Source organism: Etheostoma spectabile, chromosome 24 (genome assembly GCF_008692095.1).
Source record: "Etheostoma spectabile isolate EspeVRDwgs_2016 chromosome 24, UIUC_Espe_1.0, whole genome shotgun sequence".
NCBI classification, from domain to species: Eukaryota; Metazoa; Chordata; class Actinopteri; order Perciformes; family Percidae; genus Etheostoma; species Etheostoma spectabile.
In genome coordinates, this window is record NC_045756.1 from 9600111 (window position 1) to 9611607 (window position 11497).

The 11497-nt window shown below is 44.9% G+C and overlaps 1 long non-coding RNA gene across 1 annotated transcript in view; it reads left to right on the top strand.

Moving 5' to 3' along the window:
- Positions 1–2790, top strand: part of LOC116674094 (uncharacterized) — an 11765-nt gene extending 8975 nt beyond the window's left edge. Inside the window, exon 3 of the long non-coding RNA XR_004327968.1 lies at positions 2776–2790. This is a non-coding gene — a long non-coding RNA (uncharacterized LOC116674094). The remainder of the gene's footprint in view (positions 1–2775) is intronic.
- The last annotated feature ends 8707 nt before the right edge of the window (positions 2791–11497 follow it).

Sequence of the window (11497 nt, forward strand, 5' to 3'; positions counted from 1 at the left end):
ATCTGAGTCTGTCAGCAGTAACAACACAACTTTTAGTGGACGATAACTGATGCTGAACATCTGTCCTGTAGGGTAACATTACAGCTTGTTTCTCCCTGATAATGAACATCCAGTGTTCATCATCAGGTAGAAACAAGCTGTAATGTTAACCTAAGGACAGATGTCGCATCAGGGAGAAACAAAGCTGTAATGTTACCCTACAGGACAGATGTTCATCATCAGGTAGAAACAAGCTGTAATGTACCCTACAGGACAGATGTTCATCATCAGGTAGAAACAAGCTGTAATGTTACCCTACAGGACAGATGTTCAGCATCAGGTAGAAACAAGCTGTAATGTTACCCTACAGGACAGATGTTCATCATCAGGGAGAAACAAGCTACAATGTTACCCTACAGGACAGATGTTCAGCATCAGGTAGAAACAAGCTGTAATGTTACCCTACAGGACAGATGTTCAGCCTCAGGGGAAAACAGTGTAATGTAACCCACAGGACAGATGTTCTCATCAGGTAGAAACAAGCTGTATTGTCACCCTACAGGAGAGATGTTATTATCAGGGAGAAACAAGCTGGAATGTTACCCTACAGGACAGATGTTCGCATCAGTATCGTCCACTAAAAGTTGTGTTGTTACTGCTGACAGACTCAGATTATTATTCTAAGTGTGTGACAACATTAGGGATGGACCCCTACAGAGATAGACCTTTTAGTAAAGACTAAGATCCTTTTAGATAACATGAAAACGCCCGAATCTCAATCACCAAACCCAACCAGACTCCATGTAAATGATCACTACTTTTAGCGTGTATAGAGCTGCAATCTCCACCAGAGGCTATGTAAATAATCACTACTTTTAGCATGGTGAGCAGCATATCTCCACCAGACTCCCTGTGAATAATCACTACTTTAGGTGTATAGAGAAGCATATCTCCACCAGACTCCATGTAAATAATCAGTACTTTTAGCGTGTATAGAGCTGCAAATCTCCCCACGAAGTCCATGTAAATAGTCAGTACTTTTAGCGTGTATAGAGCAGCATTATCCACAACCATGTAAATTATCACTTCTTTGCATGTATAGAGCAGCATATCTCCACCGACTCATGTAAATAATCACTACTTTAGCGGTATAGAGCAGCATACTCCCACCAGACTCCATGTAAATATTCACTACTTTTAGCGTGTATAGAGCAGCTTATCTCCACCAGACTCCATGTAAATAATCACTACTTTTAGCCTGTATGAGCAGCTTATCTCCACCAGACTCCATGTAAATAATCACGTGCCTTTTACATGGAGTTGGTGTGTTTAGCAATAGCAATCCATAGATTTCTTTTTAATGTTTACTCTTTAACTAAAGGTCTATCTCTGTAGGGATCCATCCATAATGTTGTTGGACACTAATAATCTAGTCCGTCAGCTGCAAAACAAGCACTTTTGTGGACGTAAATTGAAAGTGCGCAATTGCCCAATAATTACATTGAAGTTGTTTCATCTCACTTAATACTGGACCAGTGTCAAAGGTTGTTGTTCCTATCAGTCACTTAGACACAAAAACATCATGGACTCGGCGTTTTGTGATGGTGATTTTTATGTTTAAAAAAATTAATTAAAACAAGTATTTCTTGTTTCACTAGTAGGAAACAGTAAACAGTCACAGAGTAAATGGGAAGTTGTAGGGAAGAACCCAAACAAGGGTAGAACTCCATTTCTATTTCATAAAACTAAAACTAAAATCACAAGAGAACAGAAACCAAAAAATGTCATTTTTTATATTCTGTGGCAAATTTGTACAAGTCTTGCCTTTGCCTTTCTTTAAATTGTTGTGTCACGGCAACTCACAGAGTGAGAATTTGCACACAAAGCACCGCGTGCCGGTAGATGTAGGAGACAAAGAGACTGTTTACATGGGGGTGTCGAGCGTTTATATTAGCCCCCTCTTTACAGAAAGCGTCACCGGCCCGGTGGCGAGGAGGAGGAGGATGGAGATTATTTCTGAAGATCAGTCACACCGGCTGTTTTACGCTGTCACTCTTCATTCTGCTACACCATGGCAATCTAAAGCAACAACAAATGTCACCAAAAGGTCACAAAAAAGGCGATGAAAACACTTAATTTGGGACTGAAAAGCAACTGAAAAAGTGAAGGAACGGTGGAAAAAAACAGACTAAACAATGGACAAGGCTACGAAAATGCAACGACAAATGTGACGAAAAGGAGTCAAAACTATGACTAAAAACTGCAAAAGGCGTTGAAACACGGTAAAAGGCGACTGAAAAAGGTGACGGAAAAGGCGACAAAACACAGACAAAAACCTGGAAAGGCATCGGAAATGGGATGAAAACAGTGAACGGCGTGAACGTTTTGGGAAAATCATCAAAAAGGCGACAAGAGGCAACAAAACTGTTGAAAGAGAGTGACGAAAAGACACTTATTCAGATCCACTTGTTCATACTATGTGCTGTTTCTGGATGCTGTAAGTATCTCCCAAAAAATTCAACGTACTAATATTCTATAGAGGTAGACACACAGGTCTCTGAGGGAAGACGACAAGCGGAGGGACTGTTGTGGAGGGTTATTATTCCGACTGGGCCAATTACAGCGTCCCCGTGGGACTCATTACCCCCCCCCCCCCCCCCGCCGGCCTCTAACTGCCCGACCAAAGATTGATTGGCGGATTGATTGATTAGATTCATGCGTTTCAGGCCCAGTGTGTGTGCGGCGGCCTGAAGGCTCATTGTTAACATTAGAGCTACTTTGCATTTAAGCAGAAAGTTGCTGCAGCTCAGATCAGTGGGACTGGTGCTCACACAGCATTTCACCAGGTTAACCACGTTCACCACGTTCACCACGTTCACCAGGTTCACCAGTTCACCACGTTCACCACTTTCACCAGGTTCACCACGTTAACCAGATCACACCAGATTCACCACGTTCAAGAACGTTCACCACGTTCACAGATTACACCACGTTCACCAGTTCACAGGTCACCAGGTTCACCACGTTCACCACGTTCACCAGATTCACCACGTTCACCAGGTCACAGTTCACCCAGTTACCAGGTTCCCACGTTTCACCACGTTAACCAGATTCACCACGTTCACCACGTTCACCAGTTCACCACGATTCACCAGTTTCCACGTCACCGATTCACACGTGCACCACGTTCACCACGTTCACCAGTTCACCACGTTCACCAGTTCACACGTCACAGTCCCCGTTACCAGATTCACCAGTTCACCACGTTCAACCAGATCCCACGTTCACCACGTTCACCAGTTCACCAGGTTCACCAGATTCAGTACCAGTTTCACAGTTCACAACGTTCACCGATTCACCACGTTCACCACGTCACCAGTTCACCATTCATCACGTTCATCACGTTCACCAGGTTCACCACGTCACCCATTCACCACGTTCCCCACATTCACCAGGTTCACCAGTTCACCCGTTCACCAGGTTCACACGTTCACCAGGTTCACCCGATCACGTCACCAGTTACCACGTTCACCACGTTCACCACGTTCACCAGATTCACCAGGTTCACCAGAGTTCACCAGTGTTCACCACCGTTCACAGATCACTCATACATCAACAGTTTCCAGATCACCAGATTCACCCAGTTCACCCGTTCACCACGTTCAACAGAGTTCACCAGTTCACCAGTTGGTCACCCAAGTTCACCAGATTCACCACGTTACAGGTCCCCAACCATGTTCACCCAGATTCACTGTTTCAACACACGTTCAACCAATTACCACGTTTCACCACGATTCAGTTCCAGTTCCCAGCCCACGTTCACCACTACCAGTTCGACCAAATTCACAGTCACCAGTTCACAGGTTCACCCGAGTTCACCACATTCACAGTACACAGATTCATAACTTCACGATTTACCAGGTTCACCACATTCAACAGATTCCCATGTTCACCACGTTCACCCATTACCCACGTCACCACGTTTCACCAGGTTCACCACGTTCATCACGTTCACCAAGTTACCATGTTCACCAGATTCACCAGGTTCACAGTTCACCAGGTCACCCATTCACCAGGTTCACCACGTTACACATTCACCAGATTTACCAGGTTCACCACCATTCACCAGATTCACCATGTTCACCACGTTCACCCAATCACCACGTTCACCACGGTTCACCAGGTTCACCACGTTCAGTCACGTTCCCACGTTCAACCATGTTCACCAGATTCACCAGGTTCACCAGGGTTCACCAGTCAGTTACCACCAGTTCCACCAGATTCACCATGGTTCACCACGTTTCACCAATTCACCACGTTTCACCAGTCAACCCACAGTCACACACGTCACCAGTTCACATGGTTCACCAGTTCACCAGGTTCACCACGTTTACCAGAGTCACAACGTTCACCACAGTTCACAAGGTTCACCAGTTCAAGCAGACTTCACACCGTTCACCACAGTTCACCACGTCACCCCCGTTCACCACGTTCCACAGGTCACCAGTGTCACCACGTTCGACCGTTACACGTTCACCACAGGTTTTGCATCCCAGGTTCGCACCAAGTTGTACCAGTGTCACACGTTCACAAGTAAGCCGTTCACCCCACCCCCGAGGTCACCACAGTGTCAACGACAGATTCACCAGTCACCGACGTTTCATCACGTTCACCAGGTCCACGTTCACCACATTCACCCACGTTCACCAGATTCACCAGGTTCACCAGGTTCACCAGGTTCACCAGGTTCACAACGTGTTCACCAGGTCACGCGTCTTCACGTCACCAGGGTACCACGTCACCAAGTTCCCAGATCACCAGGTTCACCAGCCCGTTCCCAGATTCACACAGATTCACAGGAATCACCGGTTGACGATTCACCAGGTCACTGCTCCCCACCCGTCCCGGGCCCACGGTTCACCCGTTTCAACAGATTCACACACGATACACACGTTCACCAGTGTCACCGGTTCACGCAGCGTCACACGACCAGTCCGACTGGGGCGCCTCCCCCGCCGACTGGAACATGGATGTTTTATATAGGTGGTTTTTAAAGCAGTGACCGTTGCTAAAGACAGGCAGCCCAACCTCCCCCCCCCCTGACACCGTCCAACAGCAGTAGTACTCTTGAGGTATCATTGTCTCGATGGATTGTGGAGACGGGGATGCCGGCGCCTGTGTGTCTTCGGCCGTCCCTGACAGATCGGCAAGCCTGGATATCTCGACCTTTAAACTCCTATGAATCAGTCGTCTTTCAGTTCTCTTGGACGAACTTTGAGCGATCAATTTATTATAATCAAAGTCGCTGTTCTAGACCCCTCAAAAGTCTTGGTCTCAACCCTCTCGAAGTCTCAGTCTCGACCCCCACAGGTTCTCCATTCTCGACCCTCAAATCTCTGTCCGACCCCTCGACAATCGCAGTCTCGACCCTGAAATCTTGTCTTGCACCCTCAAGTCTCGTTTAGACCACTCAAGGAAGTCCGAGTTCAATCCCTTAAATTCTGGTCTTGTGCTCATCCTTGAAAATTCTCAGTCTCGAACCCCTTAAAGATCAATCCGTCTAAGCCGCCTCTAAAAGTCTCGGTCTCGACCATCATCTGGATAGGGTCTGGTCTTGACCCGACAGAATTAGTCTCGTCTCGACCTCTGAAATTGTTCCCCTCAAGTTGTTCGACCCTTCAAGTTCGGTCTCAACCCTGCACATTCTTGGTCTTGTCTGACGCTCTCTCGTTTGGTTTAGTACTCAACCCCTCAAAATGTTCTTAATAAATATGAATTAACGTGTGGTGCATGATATTTTGACCTGAATAGAAGTAATAGCGTGGAGAACAATGTGTTGTAACAGATTGAGAACGTTGGTTGACCGTTGTTTATTAGGACTGTGTTTTCAGTATTATCTTTGTAATGCGGGATGTTCCAAAGTAAATGGTCAACTGTTCAGTTTGCTGTGTTCTTTGTCTTATGTTATGGTTAAAGGTTTCATAAATCATTTTCTTTTGTTTTGGGCCCTTTGTTGAAATAAAGTGTTGACTTTGCAAGCTGAGCGAGGGCTAGAAAGACTGCCACTTTGTAAAGAGCGTCAGCAGCTGCTTTTTATACAGTCTTGCTTTATAATGTCAGCTAAAATAAACTCCTAAACACATTAGTAATAACCCGTCTAGCTACTCCGAGATCTGAACTAAACTATGTTGGAATACTGGAGTTCAGGTAGCAGTGCAAACCATTGTAAACAACATGATGAACAGAAAGTTATGAATTAATAGATTTGTATGTGACTAAAAGAATAAATATTCACCACTGGTCTCCCGCAGTGACGTATTAACGCATAGACAGACAAGCCTTTATTATAACGTTAGCCCAATTCTGCCTTACTAGCTTACAATTTCTTGACTCATGCAAACATAAACCCACAGAGCCATTTAGGACCACCAGACCCACACGAGTCGCAGTAAATAATAGCACTATTTTTCCTATAACATTAAATACACAGCGTTCTTGGTTCTCTTTGCCACTGTCCACAATCACCTCTGTGTTTGGTAGAATAAACTTTAATTCACCCATTTTACATGTGGATATATGCTAATCTATCTACACGACTGCTAAACAAGTAGTGATTATTCAGGTGCTGGTGGCGCAATGCTGGCTCTATACCACACTACAAGTAGTGAGTTTTACATGGAACGTCAGGGGGAGATCTGTGCCTCTAGTACACGCTCACAGTGGGATGTATCTTCCTGGAGTCTGGTGGAGATCTCTTGCTCTTCACGCTAAAAAGTAGTGATTATTTACGAGTTGGTGGAGATATGCGGCTTTATACACGCTTTAAAAGTAGTGATTACACAGGAGCTGGTGGGAGATATGCTGTATCTATACACGCTAAAAGTAGTGATTATACATGGGAGTTGGTGGGTTTGTGATGGTGATGTTGGCGATGTTTTCAGTTAAACTCAAAGGCTCTACCTAAACTAAAAGGTCTATCTCTGAGGATCCAGCCCATAATGTGTCACTACGTAGAACTAATTTGAATCTGAGTCTTCAGCCAGCAACAACATGAGCTTTTAGTTGAATGCTACATGATGCTGAACATTGTCCATGTAGGGTCACATACAGTTGCTGTTAAGATTGTGTTCCCATCACACATCTAGACCAGAACCATAGGAACGTGTCCAGGTATAACCTACAACAAAAATCCATGCAAATAAAAGACTGAAAATAGATGCACAAAACAAAACCAAAGCACAATAACCCTCTTAGGTGTCTTGTTCTCTCATCATACAAACAACCACTCCCCCATGGTAACGTGGAAAGTCATTGATTGATTTCATGATTCTTGCCGAGCGTTTTTCCTGATGAAATCCTAAACAGGCAGTCAAATCGTTCAGTGTTCATCAGTCTGCAACTGCTGTTTCGGAGGCATTAACGGTCACTGCTACACTTGCAAAATTGGATTATACAGGGCATTGCTCTATAACTATAACTGGAGACGGCGCTAACAGTGGCAAAGAAATCCGAGTCGATTAAAGGGATCGAACCATGAGTGGATTCACCGCGAAAGGGGACGAATGAGCAGCAGTACAGCCCCCCCCCGTGACTAACACTCTTAGTCTGATGGAGCAGAATAGCTCTAAGTCACTTCTCTTAAACCGTGTGGACATTTTATGACCTTTTCCCTTTTTTGTCAGTTTTGACGCATTTTTTGTACTTTTTTGCCAATTTTATAGTTTATTTAAGTTTTCAAACTGTTGTTTGACGTTTTATTCCACGTTTGTGTCAACTTTTGCGTTTCCTTTTGACAGTGTCCTTGGTTTTGGCCGTGTTGTTGCTTTCTCCAACATTCTTCTTGTTGGACAAATGTCTAATTTCTTTGTACTGTTTTCTCCCTTTTTTTTTACGTTTTTTGGACCTCTAGCCGCCAGAGGACACACGGATCGTGTCCCGACCGCCCGTTAAAATACCAAGAGTCCAAACTGTGTCCCTGTGTGGCATCAATAGACGGTGTCCAGTGTGTCCGCAGGGCAGAGGCCCAGCTTGGACCCAAAACATCTCAACATATATGTCCACGCAATGCATATTAGTCTCATATTCACTATACACTTAGCTGTGGTGAGGCTTATACGGCATCATCAGCTGTACTGGTTCCTAGTGTTCTCATTAAAAGTAACACATGAGAGAACTTCAGGTTTCTGTCTATTCTGATAACTTATGTATTTTAACGGAATATGTCAATCTTTCTGGCGCTACAGACGTTTTGTTGAAAAACATCACAATCGTGCGTGTCCACCCTGTTATTGCGATGTTTGCACTTAAGTTTCTTCTCTCCAACAACCAGAAGAATCCTAACAAGGCTGTGAATAACGCTTGCTTCCTCTTTCCCACGCGCTCTTGTGTTGACTTGAAATATGTCTAACTCATTAGGAGCTGAACTTTGGTATTGGAGAACTGGCTCTTTTTTCATGTTTTGTGCTTTTAGAAATCTGTGGATTTATGTTCCAAATGGTCAACAACAACGACTACAACGTCCTCAGAGAATTCTGTGTGGCTTGTGCTCTGGAACCATCACATCGGGTCTCACATATGCTTGTGTTTCGGTGGACTCAGACAACACGAGGGGACGACATGTGGTCTCTCGGAGAGATGAGAGGCCGCGTAATCCAGCGGTATTCAAACAATCCTGCAGGTGGAGAATCTGCCATGATTAATTGTTAGATGGAGACGGACCTTTAAGGTTTCGCTGAGTAACCATTCCGGCGTTGTTCTGCGGGGGCGGCTGGAAAGCGGCTCCCTTGGCTGAGCTGCGTCCAGCCAGCCGCCATTAATCATCCGCGAGGTTCTCTGGCGAATGGCCAGGGTTGGGGACCAAACTACCATCCGCTACAACCCAGTCTATGCTAGCTTCTATCCACAGGAGACTCACTCTCTCCTACTGCTTTTCTTTTGTCCAAACATATATATATATTGCCTCCTATATATATATATATATATATAATTTATGTTGTACCAATTATTAACTTATATATACTATATGAATATATATTATATATATCATACTATACAGTATATTAGTGGTTCGTATTGAGTATCCTGCATGCACTGTAGAGTCACCACTAATATTTTTTCAATTATAAACTCCACAAGTTTCAACCGAATCGAATATGAGGCTTAATTAAACTTCAATCAGATGTTTGACAAGCAGTCTGAAGATTTTTGGCGTCATTTATGGCTCCAAGCACAAGAAGATGTTATAGTTTGCTCAGAGTTACACGGGATGGGATCTGGCATTGTACCGCGTTTGGCAACACCTTTGGTTTCCTTTCTACCAACACGCTTGAACATGGATTTCACCTGATTTCCTTTGACTCGGCAGAAAATGATTAAAAATGCTTTAGTCCTCTTTGTTTGTTGTTAGACCATTTGTCTGCCAGTGAGTTCAGTGGAGACATTCCTCGATCATTCGCTGCATGGGGTGTGGCTTCTGTATGTACTTACCTAAGGCACCGTGGAGATTTAGCCATAACTCTTCCTTATGCCATCATTAACTTCACATGACAACATTGTAATTCAACGGCATCACCCGGTCACTTTTTACCACGTCGTAGCGTCTGTGCCAAAAAAGACGCTCGAGTGCAAAAAAAGAAGTCAGTGGTGGCGTTTTGAAATAAGCACACTAGTTACAGTATACTACTAACACACGGTGTATCGTTGTAGGATTATAATGTCAAACAGACGTGGAGCAAAATACGACGACAAGTTAGCGTCCATCCACAGTGGATGTCACGTGGTGCCACATGCACTACTATTTTAACAGTCTAGTATCACTGCACTAACCACTAGTGTAAAGACGTGCCCCACATCTTAGTTAGTGGGCTCGAAAAATGGTTCACAAAAAGCTCACGAGCTCATTTGGACATCCCAAGACAAATAAGACCGTAGGGAGAGGGGAGAGGGGAGGACTCTCTAAAGATGTCTTGGCCTGGAGGACCAGTTGGCAAAACATCCCAAACCTTCAAAACGCCCCTTGAATTTGATCTACTCTGGATGCCCCTGTGCTTCTTATATACTATAACAACATAAGCAGAGGCATGCATACATGTTCTTTGAGCGACGCAATTTATCAAAAGCAACTTACAAAAGTGCACCACCATTAGGGTCCAAACTCAGAACAGCAGGAAATCCACCGAGAAGTCATTAGCTCAACCCAGCCACATCGCAAAAGTGCCACCATGGAAGTGCAATTAGTGTTTTAAGCCTTCATTTTCTTAGCCAACAGTGTCAGGCGAGATGTGTGGATCTGTAGTGGTTGCTCCAGCTAGTCCCAGTGGACAAACGGGGGCTTGAATCCACCGTTGTAGGGTTTTGGGTGTGTCATCCAGAGAGTTCATGGCGGAGGTCACGGTAGGGGGGTGCTCCGGGCGGGTGGCGCGAGGTATCTGGCCAACTGTCGGAAGGGTGGTTGTGCACGCTTGAAGTTCGGATGATTCTTCATTGTACACATCCAACCAGGGGGGGTGTTCAGAGACATCCAAACACCCGGGGGGGGGGGACCAGTTGCCATGAAAATTATGAAACATCCTTATTCCTTAAAGCTAAAAAAAACCCGGGGTCCACGTACAGGAGACATCATGTTAGGGTTGTTTGGTGGGGTCTGGTGTGGAAGTCCTATGGGAGGACTGCTTGCCTGCAATTTTGGCTTGGACATAAAAACAGATCAGTAGGGAGGAATTGAGACAATCCGGAGCACACAGGTCCATGGACTCTGGGACCACTGAGCCCTGGATTATAATTATATTATACATATTTTATATTTAGGTTATTTTAAGATCTCGTGGATATAGACCAACATAATTGCTATCCGGCAGCTATTGATTGGGCCAAGAGAAATTACTATGCTGCATCCCCCCCCCCCCCCATCCCACAACACACATTAAGTACTGGCATGCATTTTGGATGGAATTTCTTGTTTTTTGGCTCAGTGTGTGTGTCAGGAATACACACAATTCGAGCTGGCTAAGACCACTAATCCTTGCGGCCTTCACTTCATTTCACAATGACAAACAAGCGTGTGGATATAGACGGACTAGGCGGCAGGCCCACTGCGGATGGGAGTAGTGAGGGCGATGGCGAATATCTTCCAGGTAGACAGATATGAAGGGTTGATTTTCTGCAGGCATACTGCTTACACCGCTTTCATCACGTCATTCAGTGCATATAGATCGTATATGGACTTGAAGATTATATATCATATTAACGCTGCCTAGCTGTACCAGGAGGGGAAGGCATATCCTAACATGGCTCGCCTACTGCGGTATATACGTGCAATTTTAATTGTGTTTGTGGAGCAGAGAGCGTGGAGCGCAGGAAAGACCTCCTCATAACACCCCAGCAGAAGAACGACCGGCCAGTAGTGCTAACTCAGCATCGGTACCCGCTGAATTTGCACCTTTCGTCATCCATCTTTAGTAGCCTGAACAAAATGATTCGCGCCTTGAGGCTCACTTTACGTATATCACTGTTGAGTCGA